Source organism: Giraffa tippelskirchi, chromosome 6 (assembly GCF_054371585.1).
Source record: "Giraffa tippelskirchi isolate mGirTip1 chromosome 6, T2T-mGirTip1v1.2.pri, whole genome shotgun sequence".
NCBI lineage: Eukaryota > Metazoa > Chordata > Mammalia > Artiodactyla > Giraffidae > Giraffa > Giraffa tippelskirchi.
In genome coordinates this window covers 3,769,049-3,788,885 of record NC_137280.1, presented here as the reverse complement: position 1 = coordinate 3,788,885, position 19,837 = coordinate 3,769,049, and the positions used below count along the sequence as shown (strand labels likewise).

Here is a 19,837-nt window from a genome sequence, read left to right as displayed (position 1 = left end):
TCCTCCCCACGTATTCGAGTCTGACTCCGCAGGTTGTAGGGGAGGAGTGGGCAGATCATAAACTAACTGAGAGAGGGATAATCTGATCTCTGCAATGAAGGAAAGGAAGTCTGTCTAAAAGCTTAGCTAGACAGGCTAGTAATAGAAGCAGCAAAATTCCCCGGGTCTCAGGGAACATGAATTAATATTTGGAGCTTACCAGGCATATCATCAAAGTCCTCAGTATTAAAATATGTAATAAAATTTGTTCTGATTTCATTTGTTAAATGCATACTTTATTAAATCTACATATTGTGTTTTAAAATATTGGTGAATAGCACGTGTTCAATGTTTATTAAAATTTTTAATTGTTAATATAGAAATTAAAAATTACATATTAAAATGGTTGATAAGACAGAGAGCCCTTCTATCTTAATATTGCAATTGAGTTGCAACAGCTATGAAAGACATACAGAAAAAAAAATGAAATTTTCTACTTATACAGATCTTGAAAGCATATTGCTTATATTCACAGCAAATTTTTTATAACTTTCTTAAACTATGCTCCTCAGAAATTGAGTGTGATATTGTGGCATTAGCACCATATAAGAAACTAGAAACCCAGTTTTCATTTCCTTTTATAACTAGTGATCTGTGTGTAAAAATATTTAAAAATATAAAATAGCTTTCTTTTAATAAGGACTCACTAATAATAAACATGATATGATAAATTTCATAAAGATGGATTAATATGAGATACTATTGAAAAAAAGTGTTTTAAAATTACAATATGATATAGGAATGTTTAAAAGTGAGACAGTTCAATAGCTTGAGGCAGAATATAAATATTTAATAAAATTGTGTAAGAAATTGAAAAATTACTATACATAAATAAGAATGGCATTAATTTTACAAATCAGTATTAGCTAATATAGTTTCATAGCAATGAGTATATTTGATTACATTCATTAACTACTAAGAAATAAACATTTTTCATCTAGAGATAGAGTTCAAGTAGTTGAGAGCAAAAATAAATATATAATTATAAATAAGGTAACAATTATAAAGAGTTAATGATTTTTATTGATTATTCTGACTATAAAGTTAGAAAGCAATGAATATTGGTAAGGCAACATTTCAAACTTAGTTAAGAATTTGGAATATTAATCAATTTTGTGTTATGTACTCATGTGTGCTAAGTCCCTTAGTTGTGTCCAACTCTTTTGTGACCCCATGGCCTGTAGCCAGCCAGGCTCCTCTGTCTACGGGCTTCTCTAGGTAACATTACTGGAGTGGGTTGCCATGCCTTCCTCCAGGGGATCTTCCCAACCCAGGGGTTGAGCCCGCATCTGTTATGTCTCCTGCACTGGCAGATGCGTTTGGTAAATTTGGTTAACAGAGGCATGAGAAGTGTTAAACCATCTACTGGGAAACGTTTAATGAGTTGCTGCAGATCCAGTCATTACTGAGCAGAAGGTCACATCTCTAAGAGACCCACCATCACCTAGGTTTGTGTGAAGTCAGAGAGCTCCATGTGGAAATCATGACCAATCCAATAGAACACTGGCTGGGCAGGGCAAGCATTAAACATAAAGTAGGAAACAAATGGAGCTTCCCTGATAGCTCAGTTGGCAAAGAATCTGTCTGCAATGCAGGAAACCCTGGTTCGATTCCTGGGTCAGGAAGATCTGCTGGAAAAAGGGAAAGGCTACCCACTCCAGTATTCTGGCCTGGAGAATTCCATGGACTGTATGGTCCATGGGGTCACAAAGAGTCAGACATGACTGAGTGACTTTTAGTTTCAGGAAACAAATAATAAGTGTAACTTTTTTTTACTGACACATTAGTCATCGTGGAGTGCTATTAATAGAACAAATTACCAGAGGCTGGGTGGCTGAAACAGCACACCTTTGTTTCTCACGTTTCTGAAGCCTGGAAGTCCAAGATCAAGGTGCCAACTCATGCATTTCCTGGTGATATCTCTCTCCCTGGCTTTCAGATACCACCTTCTCCTGTCCTCACGCGGTGGAGAGAGCACTCTGGCCTCTCTTCCTCTCCTTAGAAGGCACTGATCCCACCATAGGACCCCTACCTTCAACACCTCATCTAAACCTAATTACTTCCCAAAGGCTCTTCCTCCCAATAACATCACACTGCAGGTTAAGACTTCAATGCATGAGTTTTTGAGGGGATATAATTTAGTTCTTACATGTTCACATCACCCAAGGTTAAGAATCTATTTGTGTTTGGAACTTTTTGGAATTCCAACAAACTTCCTCTGTATCACTACAGACATTGTGATTGATGTTGTGTTTGTTCTATCAGGGACCATGTAAACATTGTCTATTTATCTCATCACTACATTCAATGTAAAACATTCCAGTGAAATTTATATAAATAAGAAAAATTAGCTATCAACTTTAAATTAAAGCCAAAAAATTCAAAGAGATAAAAGTTATATGGTATTTGAGTTACTGTATAAATCAAAAATATGCACTTAATACAGTTAGGAGTCCTTAGATATGCTTATACTCATATCCTGCAGAATATGACAAATTGATATAATTATAGGAAAAAGTGAGAGTCACTCAGTCATGTCCAACTGCTTTCGACTCCATGGACTATACAGTCCCTGGAACTCTCCAGGCCAGAATACTGGGGTGGGTAGCCCTTCCCTTCTCCAGGGGATCTTCCCAACTCAGGGGTCGAGTCCACGTCTCCTGCATGGCAGGCGGGTTCTTTATCAGCTGAGCCTTTACTATATATGATAGTTTATTCTGCAAAATAGAGCCTTTAGTCACACAAATTGTCTAGGATAATGACTGTAATTGTGCTTCCAGGATAACTTTCCGCTGGTCGACATGACCTAAGTAGAAGATTGTTTTGAGTTATATACGGAAGTCAAATCAACAATAATTAGATGCTTTCTACTTGACTGGGGGGAATAGTTCAATCAGATTTGGTACCCACTTGTGACATAAGGGTTTTGCAAAAGGAAATGATTAAGAAACAAGCTTCCTCTGAACTACCAAAGATGCTGTAATTGGTGCTCTGTCTATATTATCAGGGATCATGAGCCAAGGACAGACACAGTCTCAGGGCCCTAACTGCTATTTGAACCATTATCTGTCAGAGAGCCACGGACCAGGAGACACCAGTACCTCAGTTTGTGATTAGTTAACCGCACCCGTGTAGAAACCAAGACCTATTTGGAAAGATCCCTTAGTGCTCCGGTACCTGCAGTCAGAATAAAGGATCGACCAAGTGTTCAGGGCCACTTCATTATTTGTCCCACACCCTCTTTTTTAAAAATGTCTGTTAACAAACATTGCTAAAGGGGCCCCATTTAGAAAATTTTGAATTTTAAAAGATGGCCTATAAATTGTTAAAACTATCTCAAAAGCAGTTTTACAACAACTGCATTATACTTAACAAGCACTTCCCTGGTGGCTCAGATTGTAAAAAATCTGCCTGCAATTCAGGAGACCTGGGTTCGATCCCTGGGTTGGGAAGATCCCCTGGAGAAGGGAACAGTTACTCACTCCAGTATTTTGGCCTGGAGAAGTCTATGGATAGAGGAGCCTGGCAGGCTATAGTCCATGGGGTCACAAGGAGTTGGACACGACTGAGAGACTTTCACTAACAAACATAGGGCACTTATTATATACCTGCTGTTGGTTTAAGTGCTTACCAAATATTCACTCACATACAGTAGTAAGGAGAGGGTGCTACCTTTTATCCTAATTTTCTCTGAGATCTTGAGTATTTCCAGAGAAGAGTTCCAAGTTACTTAAGGAAGACACTGTACACTGCAGTGGCCAAGGGTTCTATACCAAGAAGCCTCTTCACCACCAAAACCATTCACATCATGCTGAAGCAGGAATGACAACAAACTGCTAAGATTTCATCTGTGATTTATATTAAAAATGGTATAAAGAATGACAGGGAACACGTACTTTGAGAATGCCAGAATTATTTTGGTATTTTTTTCTCAGAATATATAAGATCCATCTATTTCCCAACTTCAACTTTGTATTTGCCTTCTCTGAGTCACAAGGAGTCCATGGGGTCACAAAGAGTTGCACATGACTGGGCCACTGAACAACAACCACACCAATCACACAGGGAAGCCTCGTGGCTCAGCTGGTAAAGAATCTGCCTGCAACGCAGGAGACCTGGGTTCTATCCTTGGGTGGGGAAGACACCCTGGAGGAGGAAATATTAACCCACTCGAGGAGTCACAGAGGAGTACATGGCATAGCATAGTTTACTTAATCAAGTATAAAAGGAAAACATGGCAATTCAAAGTAAAAGCATCATAACGTCCATTTGTAATTAATGCAGGATGTGAAGCCAGTGATGGAGAAATAGTAAGAGGATTATTCTTGTGTCCTCCCTGAAATAAAATTCTGCTCTACCCCTGTGTGCCTCCGCTGAATAAAACATCCTTCTTCCATTTTAAGACTCTCAGGTCGGTTAGAGCTAAATTGCAGGAGGTAAACACTGTCATGCCCAAAGGAGAAATTCACTCACTCCTGCTTAACAGGTCCATTCCACTCTTGTCTTCTTTGTTCAAACTGTCAATCATGACAGTTCCCGCAAGAGTTAGATTCAAACCACTGAGTGATTTCACGTAGGCGACTAAACTGCCCGCAGAGATGAACAATTTTCAGTCATTATTGATGTGGCTTTGGAAGACTGGCCCTAGAGTAAAAGGTCTTAAATCCCACAACCGATCCCCTAAATTTTCTGTACTCTCTTAAAATATAAATAAAATGCCCTACTATAAGTGCAACGGTGAATTTCCCACCACAAACTTGAATGTTCAGGGTTGTATCAAGTAGCAATAAAAATGATATAGTGAAAATGCCTACTGTACGTCTAGATCAGATAAAATTGTTGTTTACAAATTCCTTAAACAAAACAGCTATGAAGGCAGATGCAGTGTTATTCATGATAGCATCTCACAATTCATGCATCACACACAAAAAAAAGGATTCAGAACATACTTTCTCTTTGGTGGAATAAACCCCAGCTCTGTAGATATAATTTTCTATCATGACAAACAAGACGTCACAATTCTCCCTCACCTTAACTATATCATGCAGAATCTCCACAAAACATTAGAAAATCCCAGGGGATGTAGAAATTAAAAAATATGGATGCTCTTTCGGAATGAAATATATAAGGTTATTATTAATGATCACACATTCATAAGCTTAGTAAAAGTTAACACCTGTTAAGATTTTACTTCTTAAATAATTGTTAAGGGAAGGATAGACTCTAGGTAAGATAACTACGCCACTTAAGAATCCTAATTCACTTGTATTGCCCATATGTAATAAGGAAGTACAAACCTGACTCCATTTTAGATCTGTTTCTTTTACTTTAACCATCATATTCTATTGCTTTTGCTACAAGTTAATCACTAAAAGTTGGCTTAAAACTCAACATTCAGAAATCTAAGATCATGGCATCTGGTCCTGTCACTTCATGGCAAATAGATGAGGAAACAATGGAAACAGTGACAGACTATTTTGGGGGGCTCCAAAATCACTGCAGATGGTGACTGCAGCCATGAAATTAAGAGATACTTGCTCCTTGGAAGAAATGTTATAACCAACCTAGACAGCATATTAAAAAGCAGAGATATTACTTTGCCTACAAAGGTCCATCTAGTCAAAGCTATGGTTTTTCCAGTACTTATGTATGGATGGGAGAGTTGGACCATAAAAAAAGACTGAGGGCCAAAGAATTGATGCTTTTGGACTGTGGTGTTGGAGAAGACTCTTGAGAGTCCCTTGGACTGCAAGGAGATCCAACCAGTCCATCCTAAAGGAAATCAATCCTGAATATTCATTGGAAGGACAGATGCTGAAGCTGAAATTCCAATACTCTGGCCACCTGATGCGGGGAACTGACTCATTTGAAAAGACCCTGATGCTGGGAAATATTGAAGGCAGGAGAAGGGGACGACAGAGGATGAGATGGTTGGATGGCATCACTGACTGGATGGACATGAGTTTGAGTAAGCTCTGAGAGTTGGTAATGGACAGGGAGGCCTGGCGTGCTGCAGTCCATGGGGTCACAAAGAGTCAGACACGACTGAGCCACTGAACTGAACTGAACTGAATCACTAAATAGATGTCGTCTCTAATTTAAAGTATACATATTGGCCCATCTCTGGGAACCTCGCCTCCCATACCTGAACTTTATGCTAACATACCTGCATTCAGCTCACAGGAAACATTCTGACCAGACCTGCCTGTGGATGGTTGCCAGAAAGAAGAAATGAACACTTCCAAGACCAAGAAATACTTGCAACAACTAACGCCTTTATTATTTTATTGCCTCACTTACCTTTTTTTTTTCCTATAAAAGAAACTAGCATCCAAACCTGGGCAAGATGTTTCTTTGGGACAGTAATCCACCATCTTCTCATCCTGCTGGCTTTCTGAATTAGGTCCCTACTACTTCCCCCAGCAGCTGGTCTCTGTATTTATTGACCTCTTGGGTGGCAGGCAAACACAGAGACCAGGTTTTAATATTAGCATAACTAGTATAACTCATCACACTTGAGGAGTAAACTCACATTTTAAAGAATGATGTTACTAGAGTTATACAAACAAGACTTCCAGTCTTAACTCTGCTTCCTTTTGGATGAGTAACTTTGAGCAGTTATTTAACCTCCAATGCTCTTGTCCTATCCGAAATTTAGAAATAACAATACCAACTACTGATACGATTCTTAAGAGACTTAAGCATAATAAAACACTAAATGCATCAATATTTGCCACATAAGAATTGATTAAAAGATGTTAGCTGAGTTGTTATTCCAAACATAGAGATAAGTTAGAAATTCATGCCCAGGATTATTGTTTTTCAGTGAATATAGTATTTATCCATTTTCAGGTACATAGAGTTGAGTCAAGGATAATTTACATCTCCCCTTTGAATGCTTCCAGATTATCAGACAATGTTCTGGTAATCTGATAACTTCTCTGAGGCTGTATTTGAACTCTGATATCTAATGCTTTACATGAAGTATTTCCCAAAGTGCTTTTGCAGGGCACTCTAGAGATATGACACAGCTTCAGAGAATATTGCATCTGAGATCATTGCAATATTAAAGTCAGCATATTGTTCTCAAAAGGTTTTCTTGTGAATCAACATACTGGAGATGTTTTAATGAACAAATGCCACACCACAGCCTTGGTTGATATTTATCATGTATTCTTGAGCAATTGTGATTGGACAGGTATCTTGCCTTTGGTATTATGACCTAGCCCTTAAACATCTCTGACATATACATAAGGACCTGGTGCTATAGAAGTTCTGGTGTTTTGCTCTGTACATACACTTTCAGAAATGACTTTCATGTTTTATGTTTCTTCTCCTTGAGTCCTTGATTTTGCAAGCAAAGCCTGCAATAGCCTGCAGAGGAACCACAGTGACTGTGCAGATCCAAGTTTCATCCGAAGTGTCATTTCATGTACTCAAGTAATACCATTGGTCAGGGCTCTTTTTGAACATATATATTGGAAATTTCTCCTACAAGTCTGAGATGCTGTATGAAAGTGAAAGTGTTAGTTGCTTAGTCATGTCTGACTCTTTGCTACCCTATGGACTGTAGCCCGCCGGGCTCCTCTGTCCATGGGATTCTCCAGGCAAGAATACTGGAGTGGGTTGCCATTTCCTTCTCCAGGGGATCTTTCCAACCCAGGGATCAAACCCACATCTCTTTTGTCTCCTGAACTGGCAGATGGGTTCTTTACCATTAGCCCCACCTGGGACTATATATTCTACACACACCCACACACACATACATACATACACAGAATTTTCAACAGAAAATTTATTCCATATGTAAATGTCCGCTACATGCAGAGAGTGATTACTGTCCTTTTAGGCATTAGCAAAACACCTAAATCAAATAGAAGAGCTTAGATTAATTAAATATATATGTAAACTAGATTGAAATACACAGGGATGTATAGCAGGGATTATCATGCTTTTGGAGAGAAAAAGCACCATTCTGAGAGTCAGAGACGTGTGGAAATGTTTTAGATTATTATTGTTAATAATATGTGTTTTTAAACATCTTCACAATTTTTGTGAACAGCGTTGAAAGGAATATGTACTCAGTCTGGATTAAGGGACATGCAACTCTATATTTGGAATGGATCTCATTACTTTAAAATGGTGTGTAAACTCATTCCTCTCCATGAAAACACTTAACACCCACAATACACGATAGACTCAAACAGGAAAGGAGCTCCATTAAAAAACATTGGCTGGGGACTAGTTCCCTCTATTGTATAAAGAAAAAGCCTGCATTTTACTAAACTATATTTAGAAGTAATAGCTATTCCTGTGTAGCTATTGTTTAGATGACAACTGTGTACTTTATTCAGTAAAATAAAATTGAATGTCACTTAGGGTCATAAACACAAGCAGTAAGATCCACAACTTTGCAAAGATTTGTACAGAAAAACATAGATATTGTAATACATAAGTAGATTTTATAGGCTTGAGAATCCAGAAACCCAAATGACTTTTAAAAGAGTGCTGATACTTTCTTACCTATTGCATATTCACTGGGCATTAACTGTAGTGTTATCTGATTATCTCTGACTTCTATAAAACACTTTACTTGTAACAGCCACTTCTAGAGGACCATCCGCTAGAATTCTAGGGGCTCTCCAGAGGACTTCCTCATCTATAATAATGCAAACACATTCAAAACCCTGTGTATTTTCTGGAGTAGCCCACATCTGTAGACTGCAATCCACACACAGCGCGAAGGCTGCTTAAAATTTGGATAAAGGCTCATAATACCTATTCTTAGAGTCAGAAAAGTGATGACCATTGTTAACTTTTAAAAACACCAGCAGATCGAACAAAACCAAACAGAAGTTCTTACCACATTATTAGTGTTTATGACACAGCAATGATAGTAAGCTCCCAAGTATGCTGTTATTTTTAGATGCAGCATTGTATTTCCTTGCTTTGTAAAGCCAAAGTTAAGTCGGGAGCCTTAGATGGGTGTGACACATCGGTGTCTCTGATCTTCAGAGAAGGAGTTTATATTAAATGTGTGCATGTGTGTTCTCTGGCACTTCAGGCATGTCCGACTCTGTGCAGCCCTATAGACTGTAACCCGCCAGACTCCTCTGTCCATGGAATTCTCCAGGCAAGAATACTGGAGCGGGTTGCCACGCCTTCCTCCAGGGGATCTTTCTGACCCAGGGATCGAACCCACGTCTCATATGGCTCCTGCATTGGCAGGTGGGTTCTTTACCACTAGTACCATCTGGGAAGCCTAATTATGCTTTCATCAATATTAATTTTCCCCCATATTTTACATTTTATGAAACAATTAATTTATATCGATTATGTGATTATCAACAAGAAAGTTAATTTAGAATTCATGCATCATTTAAAAAAACAAAACTACTGAAACCTTGTCTAAACATAACAAGATATTCCATTTCCTGATTTCAAACCTCAGAGACGGATGTTCAAGAAATTGTTCAAGATCGTGAGTTTGTGATTTTGGAGTAGAGACCTCAATGAGTCAGTAGTAACATCCCTTATAGACATTCACCACTTGTTAAACACTCTCTTCTGGCTGGTAAGTCTCTTCACTAATAAGGCATTGATATAAGGGCTGAAAGTCAGTGGAAAACGAATCCTTATTACCGTCAGTCATTATGCACATTTTAAACTCCTAAAAAAGTAACCCTTAACAATGTCAGCACTTACATATGTCCTGCTCTGTAGGTGTGGACAGTGTACAGGGCACCACTGAAGGTGGGTGAGTTGGTCATAAGTTATAACCTCTAAGCAGAGAAATGAGACAAACCAACACAAAGTTAAGACATAGGGGAAAAGCTTTTTGATGACTGAAAATTAAGAAGGGAGGGGAAAAAAAAAAAAAAAAGAGCAACCAAGGGGAAAAAAAGTCCAAACAGAACCAAGTGAACTCTCAAGGTTTTAGCCAGATTTCATCCTGTCGGTTTCTGTCCGGTTACTAACAGCTGCCGTGTGGTGGGCCCCCACGTTTGTTAGAGACTCTCCCAGGAAGTCAATAAACTACTCCAAAGTTAAAAAAGCATAGCAAGCAAGCGGTACTACTCACGTTTCACTGGTCACCCAAATGAGGCACACGAAGGTGAACTTGTCTGAAGTGACACAGCTACAAAATGGTGGAGTCCGAATTCAGACCAGGGTGGGCCTCGTCGCAGTGCCTCGTGCTACTAAGCCTCATTCAGCAGCACAGCTCATCTCAAACATTCCAGTACTGGAGGATTTGATAAGGAGGCAGAGCAGCTCAAATGCACGCAATCCCTTCTTATTCTGAGAAGATCCTCTCCCTTAAAGAACGGTTTGGAGCACTAGCATCAATTCTTATATGCGCGTGCTCACTTGCTCAGTTGTGTAGGTCTCTGTGGCCCCATGAACTACAGCAGGGCTCCTCTGTCCCTGGAATTTTCCAGGCAAGAATACTGGAGTGGCTTGTCATTTCCTAATCCAGGGGATTTTTCCCCACCCAGGAATCAAACCCACATCTCCTGTGTTTCTTGCATTGCCAGGTGGAGTCTTTACTACTGTCCCACCTGGGAAGGTCTGGCATCAACACCAGTGACCTGTATATCAAAAGGAGTGTCCATCCATGCAGATAACCCCTACCTCTTTAAACTGTAGCATAAAATACATTGTTTTTAGAAATTTCTCTTTCTCCAACCAAATGCCTATTGCAATATAATATATATGTGTAGTCAACATGCTATATATGTTTTTTTTTGTTCAAAAAAATTTTGGCAAACAAACATATACATAGAAAAACAATTTTTTGTTCTAAAATTTTTGGCAAACAAATGTGTAAGTAGAAAAATATTTTGGGAACCCCAAATTTATTTATCAACCAGAATCACATTCATGTTCATCTAACATGTTTATGGATATTTATCCTTCTTACAATTGATTCTTAAATTTTATAAAATATGTCTACTTTAGTTTAAACTCCTTTATTATTAGAATTTGTTTAATGCGTCATCAACCTCATACAAAGGAAGTAACAGTAGCTTGAGAAACATAATCAAAAGCAAATGCATAACTTCTTTGCATTTTTGGTTTCCTCTGAGGAAAAAGGCTCATATTTTTTATTAGTTAAAACTCAATCACAAAACTTTGAAAAATCCTGTTTGAACATATTACAGATAACCTGTGCGGTACTTACCATATTGTACTCATTAATAAATGTTAATGATCAGCATATGTGTCACACTGCAGTTCCCTTCAATGTTTTTATTTAAACTAAACAAAATGCTTAATTATTATTATCTCACTGATTCTTAAACCTCGTGAAGTATATGGGACTTGCAACTCTGGTGCTGCTACACGGAAACCAACTAAGGTTCAGATATCCAGTGATATTGATCATGTAGCTACAGAGTTGAGTACTAGGGACCAGTTAAACACCTAACTGAGCATTTATGTTATACAATGCTCTTTCTGTTTGTGATGCATTTTAGTATAAACCACTAGACTAACTCATTCACTGTAACTTCAGTGGAGGTCTCAAGCACTTGGAGAAGTGTTTACCTCATTCACAAATTTGAGGATCTTGTTTTCTTCTCAAGGTGTGCAAACCTGAACATCATATTGTACAAGAATTCCATTCTACTGGGATGACCAGGAGGGATGGGATGGGGAGGGAGGTGGAAGAGGGGTTCTGGAAGGGGAAAACATGTACACCCATGGTGGATTCATGTCAATGTATAGTAAAACAAATACAATATTGTAAAGTTAAAGAATAGAAAATAAAATAATTAAAAAAAAAAGTAGTATTTCTGAAGTTCTATAAGATCTTTTCCATAGACCTAACATACCTTCCTTTAATTTTTTTCTCTGAATCATTTCACTTTACAATGATAGTGACAAGAGCACGTAGACTCTAACGCATCATGTTAGTAAGCGTTTATTTAAATTCTTTGATACAGAGTCTTGGAAATATCAGTCATCAATGTACTGTCAAGTATCGATTATGAAATATGTCCTTAATTTCCCTCCTTTAAAAAGGATTAGCTTTGTATACAAGGCTTTCCAGAGGTAAAACCTACCATTCTCTTTTGGCTAACAGTGAAATATACTGTTATCTGGGACTTAATAATTACTGTGTGAGACATAAACCCAAGGAAATGCCTCGTAACTGTCTATGCCAGGGTCCAAAGTCGTTGGCTAGAACTCACCTATATGAACACAGGGCAAGACTTTCTCTGTGCCATACATGTGCCCTGCTATTGGAGGGAAAAATAAACCTCTGTTAGTTGTGAAGTCACTGGGGCTTATCTCCTGGGTCACAGAGCAACAAAGGAGCAAAGAAAAGCCCTACGTGTTTAATGAGACTTGACTATCCGTCCTTGATGGCAAATTAATATACTTTGTACATAGGCGGACCTTTGTGTGTCCTCCTAATTGCAAGATACTAACCAGACGCCGCAGCCTGCATTCAAGACTGGAAAGCTATTAGTTTATCCTGCCCAGCCACAGTTTCTACATACTGCTTTCCTGAGAACTCACATTTGAAGAATTCATAATTAGATTTCAGTGTCTGATAATTAAATAATTAATTAGAGTAAAATGGGTCACGCATGGACCAATGATGCCCCTGTCTCATGAACTGAGATTTAATTTAATTCACTGCACTTGAGGTTAGTAAGAATCAATCAAAACAGAACCTTAAGCTTAAATAATTATATTTCTAGATTTAATGGATAAATAGCTTTTGGGGACACTATTTTAGTAATTCTAGAACATTTCTGTTCTTCTTTAAGAAAAAAGAGGTGGAGCAGAGAAAGTAGAAATAGTGAAGGACAATACCAACACCACTATTGTTAATTTACCAGGTCAATGGAAAGAAAAAAAAAAAACAAAACAGTTCTACTGCATATTTCAGACACCTTTTTCAAAGAACAGTGGTTTCTAAATAAATACCAGTTACATGACAGCTTTTCTCTGATTATATAAGTATATACAATTTTTAGTTAAATTGAGCTTTGCTTTGTGACAGATTTCGGATATGGAGACATATTTCCTTTGTTACCTTCAGAAAAAAACAAAATATCAGGTATCATGAAAGTTTAAAGAGCAGATTGATTTAGGTTGAAAGGATTCAACCTAAAAATGATATTTCAACCAGGTAAATTTGTACTTGTATTCTAGCTCAACTAAAGTATTTTAAAAGTCACAAATAGTATGGGTATCTTATGCATGTAGATTTATTTTTTGTGCATTTGTCTTTTTTTTGGAGGGGCAAAATACAAAGTAACTGGGAATTATTCTACTGTAACTAAATTTATTATTTAACCTAAATTTCAAGACCATTTTTAATTCTAATTAGATTTAGAAAAGCTACTTAACATCCTTGTCAAAAGAAAAATCACTATTTCATTTAGCATAACTAAATATATTCCCAAATCTGAAAAAATCTAACAACCTCATACTTCACAAAATACTTTGATTACTAGTGCTTTAGAAAATGATAATGTGAATTATAAACATGTCTTCCTGTGCGGCACACTGGTAAAGAATCCACTTGCCAGTGCAGGAGACACAGGAGATGAGGGTTTCATCCCTGGGTCAGGAAGATCCCCTGGAACAGGGAATGGCAACCATTCCAGTATTCTTGCCTGGAAATTCCAAGGACAGAGGAGCCTGGTGGGTCACAAAGAGTTGGACAGACTGAGCATGCACGCGTATATATACTAATTAATGAAGTAGATAACACTTGGAAAAATCCAATTTACTGTGAATCAAGTTATAAACATGGAGGCAATAACACAACTAAAAGCACTAAATCTGGAGTCAGAGGGCCGTGGTTCAGATGGAGCACAACTTCCTATCACTTGTATGTGTTTGAGGAAGACATTTACCTTCCTTCACCTTTGTTCACCCTTTCTGTAAGACTGGAATAATGATACCACTTTTCTCATAAACCTGGAAAGGAGGAGAAGGCAATTATTACAATCCCTGGGCACACAGTAAACACTTAGGATATTAGTGACAGCAGGATGATCTAGTTGGAACAGAGTTGGTCATAACAGGAAAATAACAATGATGCATAGAAACAAATCAGAAGTTGCAGAGAATAGTATCATTCTAATGTCATGGTCAATTTAATCAATGTTAACTTTGTCACCACTAAGACTTAAATAGTAATCGTGGAGTTCTATATCACAATACACTAACAAATATAAAGAAGATTCACAAAATAGAAAAACAAACACATAATGATAATTATACATGAGTGAAAATGGCAAAATAAAAGTAGCTACCATATATTCAGTGATTCCCACGCATAATGTACTGCTGTCAACATTATTATGAACCTTGCCTCTTAAACTTTACTACCAAGCGGCTATTGTTGAAACGCTAATGAATTTCCCTTATGGTTTCTATTTATTGTATTTCAAGCGTAACACTTAAAAGTATTTCTAATCTCATGCAATTTAGACTTGTTTCATTTAATATTAAATCATCCAAAATTCTCTACCCCTTCTCTGTATTGACTATCTCTGACGAGCTACATTTGAAACTTAATACAGCTTTACTTGGTGTGTATGTATGTATGTATGTGTGTCTGTTTGTCTCTGCATATGCTGTAACTCACCTAACACATCTGAGTGTCATATTACACATATTATTTGCAACTTGTTTATGTTACTTAACAATACAATATGGACATCTTTTCAGGTCAGTACAAATATCAGGTCAGTTATTCACTCTTTTTAAATCTTGCATAATATTTTCTACAACAAATTAAATGTTAATATATCTTGATCAACCTGTCCCTTATACAATTACCATGCAAACACTTCTTGATTTTTGCCACATAAATAAATAATTTAAAAATATTTGGTGCTTGTATGTGCTACTGTCCACAGGGTCATGAAGAGTCAGACACAACTGAAGCGACTTAGCACCCGTGTATGCATGCTTACTCTATTGGCATTTTTGTTTATGTAGAAAAATTATCAAAAGTGATTACTGAGCAAAATTATATTTGTAGTTTAATTTTTATTAGACATGGTGATATTAACTTCAAAATTTAGTATTTATAGGGAAGATCCCCTGGAGAAGGAAATGGCAACCCACTCCAGTATTCTTGCCTGGAGAATCCCCATGGACAGAGGATCTTGGCGGGCTGCATTCCACGGGGTTGCAAAGAGTCGGACATGACTAAGCAACTAACACACACACAGTTCCAAAGACATTTGAGGTTTCAGGGTGCCAATTCTTCCATTCCCACAAAAGCATTAATTATTAAAGTTTACTTTTTACCAATGTGAAGGGTGAAATGGTAGCTCATTGTTATTTCCCTTTACATTTCTCTACTAATAGATTGTTAGCATCATTTCCTATATTTATTATCCATATGCTTTGCCTTCCTTTGAATTGCTTGCTAACACTATTTGTCTATTTCTTTTAAAAACATATGCTTACTTATTTTAATTGGAGGATAATTTCTTTACAATATTTTGATGGTTTTTGCCATACATCAACTATTTCTTCAAACCAAATTTGTTGTATTTTTCTTATCAATTTTTAGTTGCTCTTTGCACAAGAACCATAGTAATTATTTTATTTAAGTATCTTCTAGGATTCTCTTTGTATCTTGGTTCTATGGTGACTTTCATCAGCAAGGCATTTTTATTCCTATGAAATCAAATAATACATTAATATTTTTCTTTAAGCCATTTGGATTTCATGTCTTCATTAATATACATTCCTCTATCTTTTTAAAATGTTACTAATTAACCTTTTAATACTTGAATAATTAATCTTCACTAAATTTTTATAGTTTTCTGGTTTGCTTTCATTACTTGTTTAGAGATGGAATTTGCCCTCTTGCATTTCAAAAGAAATGGTTGTTTCAGGAGGTTGTCTGAGGGAGCTTTACTAATAGCTGAGAAAAGAAGAGAAATGAAAGGCAAGAGAGAAAGGGAAAGATATACTCAACTGAATGCAGAATTCCAGAGAATACCAAGGAGAGATAAGAAGGCCTTCTTAAATGAACAATTCAAAGAAATAGAGAAAAACAATAGAATGAGAAACACTAGATATCTTCAAGAAAATTAGAGATATCAAGGGAACATTTCATGCAAAGATGGGCACAATAAAGGACAGAAATGGTATGGACCTAACAGAAGCAGAAGACATTAAGAAGAAGTGGCAAGAATACACAGAAGAGCTATAGAAAAAATGTCTTAATGACCCCGATAATCACAATGGTGTGATCACTCACCTAGAGCCAAACTTCCTGGAATGTGACGCCAAGTGGGCCTTAGGAAGCATCACTACAAACAGAGGTAGTAGAAGTGACAGGATTCCAGTTGAGCTCTTTAAAATCCTGAAAGATGATGCTGTGAAAGTGCTGCACTCAGTATGCCAGTAAATTTGAAAAACTTAGCAGTGGCCACAGAAATGAAAAAGATCACTTTTCATTCCAATCCCAAAGAAAGGCAGTGTGTCAAAGAATGTTCAACTGTTGTACAATTGTGCTCGTCGCATATGCTAGCAAGGTTATACTCAAAATTCTTCAAGCTAGGCTTCAGCAGTATGTGAACCAAGAACTTCCAGATGTAAAGGCTGGGTTTAGAAAAGGCAGAAGAACTTGAGATCAAATTGCCAACATTTGTTCGATCACAGGAAAAACAAGGGAAGTCCAAAAAGACAACTACCTCTACTTCACTGACTACACTAAAGCCTTTGACTGTGTGGATCACAACAAACTGTGGACAATTCTTAAAGAGATGGGAGTACCAGACCACTTTACCTGTCTCCTGAGAAACCTGTGTGTGAGTGAAGAAATAACAGAACCAGACATTGAACAATGGACTGGTTCAAAATCGGGAAAGGAGTACGTCAAGACTGTATAATGTCATCCTGCTTATTTAAATCATATGCAGAGTACATCTGCGAAATGCTGGGCTGGATGAAGCACAAGCTGGAATCAAGATTGCCAAGAGAAATATCAGTAACCTCAGATATGCAGATGATACCACTCTAATGGCAGAAAGTGAAAAAGAACTAAAGAGCCTCTCAATGAAGGTGAAAAAGGAGAGGAAAAAAGCTGGCTTAAAACTCAACATTCAGAAAACTAAGATCATGGCATCTGGTCCCATCACTTCATAGCAAATAGAAGGGGAAAAAGAGGAAGCACTGACAGATTTTACTTTCTTGGGCTCCAAAGCACTGCAGATGGTGACTGCAGCCATAAAATTAAAAAACAAAAACAAAAAAACCAAAAACACTAGTTCCTTGGAAGGAGAGCTATGAGAAGCCTAGACAGTATATTAAAAAGCAGAGACATTGCTTGTTGACATAGGTGCATATAGTCAAAAGCTATATATGGATGTGAATGTTGGACCATAAAGAAGGCTGACTGCTGAAGAACTGGTACATTCAAATTGTGGTGCTGGAGAAGACTCTTGAAAAGTCCCTTGGAAGGCAAAGAGACCAAACCAGTCAGTCCTAAAGGATATCAACTCTGAATACTCATTGGAAGGACTGATGCTGAACTGAAGCTCCAATACTTTGGCCACCGGGCTCATTGGAAAAGACCCTGATGCTGGGAAAGATTGAAGGCAAAAGGAGGAGGGTGGGGCAGAGGATGAGATGGTTAGATAGCATCACCGACTCAATGGACATAAATCTGAGCAATTTCCGGGAGATAGTGAGGGACAGGGGAGCCTGGAATGCTGCAGTCCATGGGGTCACATAAAATCAGAGATAATTTCGTCACTGAATTCTAACAACAGAATTGTAAAACTGACCTTTTATAGATGGATGGCCCAATATATCAATATTATTTACTAACTATACAATTTTGTTGTATGGGCAGACTTAACACTAAAATGCCCTTCCTAAAATTTAATCTGTATGTTTAATTCAGATTCCATCAAAGGCACATTTTTTTAAAAAATTGGTTGATACTCCCAGTGCCATGCTGAATAGAAGCAGTCATGGGAAATATACTTGAATTTATTTTTTAATCATCGAGGGAAGAACTGTAAGTCCTCATCACAACAAATAAGGCCTCTTTATATAAATTCTCACAATAATTAAATATTTCCCGTATTTTCTCTATTGCAATGCCAACATTTCTCATTTTGGTATTTGATTTTTTTTCTCTCAACTTCATTCTTCAAAATAAACTCTAAATCACTTTTCCAGTTCTTTAAAAGAGTGGATTTTTATAAACATGTTTCAAATCATCATACTGTATATCTTAGAGGGACTTACACTATGTTAAATTTCAATGAAATCGCAAGAAAGAGAAAAGAATCAAACTAGACATCATTCTAAAGATGAGAACTTGAAGCTCTTCCCTCAATGATTAAAAAAAAATCCAAGTGTATTTCCCATGAGTACATCTATTCAGCATGGCACTGGAGGTATCAACCAAAAATAAAATATGTCTTTGATGGAATTTGAATTAAATATACAGATTAAATTTTAGGAAGGGTATTTTAGTGTTAAGTCTGACTATACAGCATCATTTTCAGTCATTTTTAGGGCAATTTTGGTCAAGGGATGTATGGGACTTACAGAGCCTCATTTACTTCTTCCCCACCTAGGAAGAGCCAATTATTCCAACACCACATACTGAACAAACATTTGATTAGCCAATGGTTGCAATCCATTTCTGTAGGATATAACACAATCTTATACACATCAGGATTATGCTAAGTATTGTATATACAGATGTGTATTATGTGAATATCTAATATTGCTGCTCTTACTACATTTATTTCAAATAGTATATAGAAATGTAACTACTTTTAGATATGAACTTTAGATTAATATGCCACTTCTTAAATTGTTTTAAAAAAATTGGCATTTGTTTGGATTACTGTACAAACTATAAATTAATTTGAAAAAAATCTATATCTTACAATAGTCAATCCTGCCTTCTAGAAACGCGGCTGGTATATTTTCATTTATTTAAAGTTTCATTTACTTAAAGTTTTAAATTCTGAGTACAATTCTAATTTTTTAAATACTGATCAACAGGCCCCAGTCCTGGAAGTACAAAAGAACCTCGTAAGGAGTTTCTAAAAAATGCACCTGGAAGCCATCCCCAAAGATTTTGATTTTATGAGACTGAGAGAGAGCCAGAAATGCTGACTTAAAAATAGACATAGATTAATAAATCAATATAATCTAACTTTCTTGAACACTGATTTTTTTATAGTGATTTTTTTTTGGTTTATACAAATGGTTTTTATGTAATCAGTGGAAAATGATAATTTCAATTATGTTTGTCTTATTGCATTGACTTACAGAGTAATATTAAATAGGAAGTTTTTTGATGACTTTAATTGTAATATCACAAACTTTCACAGTTTTATAAAGAATTATGATGGCAAGTAAAATTGTCTGTAAATGTGTATATAAGACATGATGCATTATTTCTGGCATTCTAAAATATCTATGAAGAAAGTTAAATTGGATGTGCAAATGACATTTGTAGGGTAAACAGTATGTATTTTAAATGTTACTTAATTTTGAAAAACAAAATAAACAACAATTTATATAACTGCATCATTTTAAGGAGTTCTAGAAAACAGTATATTAAAATTGGAATACTGGCTTAAAACTTATCTCCTTGTTAACTGCAGTATTTTGTAAAAACAGTAAATTCCTATACACACACAAAGCAAATTTGATGACTACAATGAATATTCCATATGTAATGGCACTATAGATGATGACTTATATGTTACATTCAAGGTTATTAACATGAACTTCAGTACTAAAATAAATGACCTGATTAAGTTTGACAGCCAGA

At 36.7% G+C, this 19,837-nt stretch overlaps 1 protein-coding gene across 18 annotated transcripts in view; it reads right to left on the bottom strand.

Annotated features, from left to right (window-relative positions):
* RALYL (RALY RNA binding protein like) overlaps positions 1 to 19,837 on the bottom strand; it is a 548,770-nt gene that overhangs the window by 411,994 nt on the left and 116,939 nt on the right. For 3 of the 18 annotated variants that reach the window (XM_081496753.1, XM_081496765.1, XM_081496761.1), the window contains exon 2: positions 13,917 to 13,980. The exons of the other annotated variants lie outside the window; for them this stretch is intronic. The gene's annotated coding sequence lies outside the window, so the exon portion shown is untranslated. The remainder of the gene's footprint in view (positions 1 to 13,916; positions 13,981 to 19,837) is intronic. 18 annotated transcript variants of the gene reach the window in all.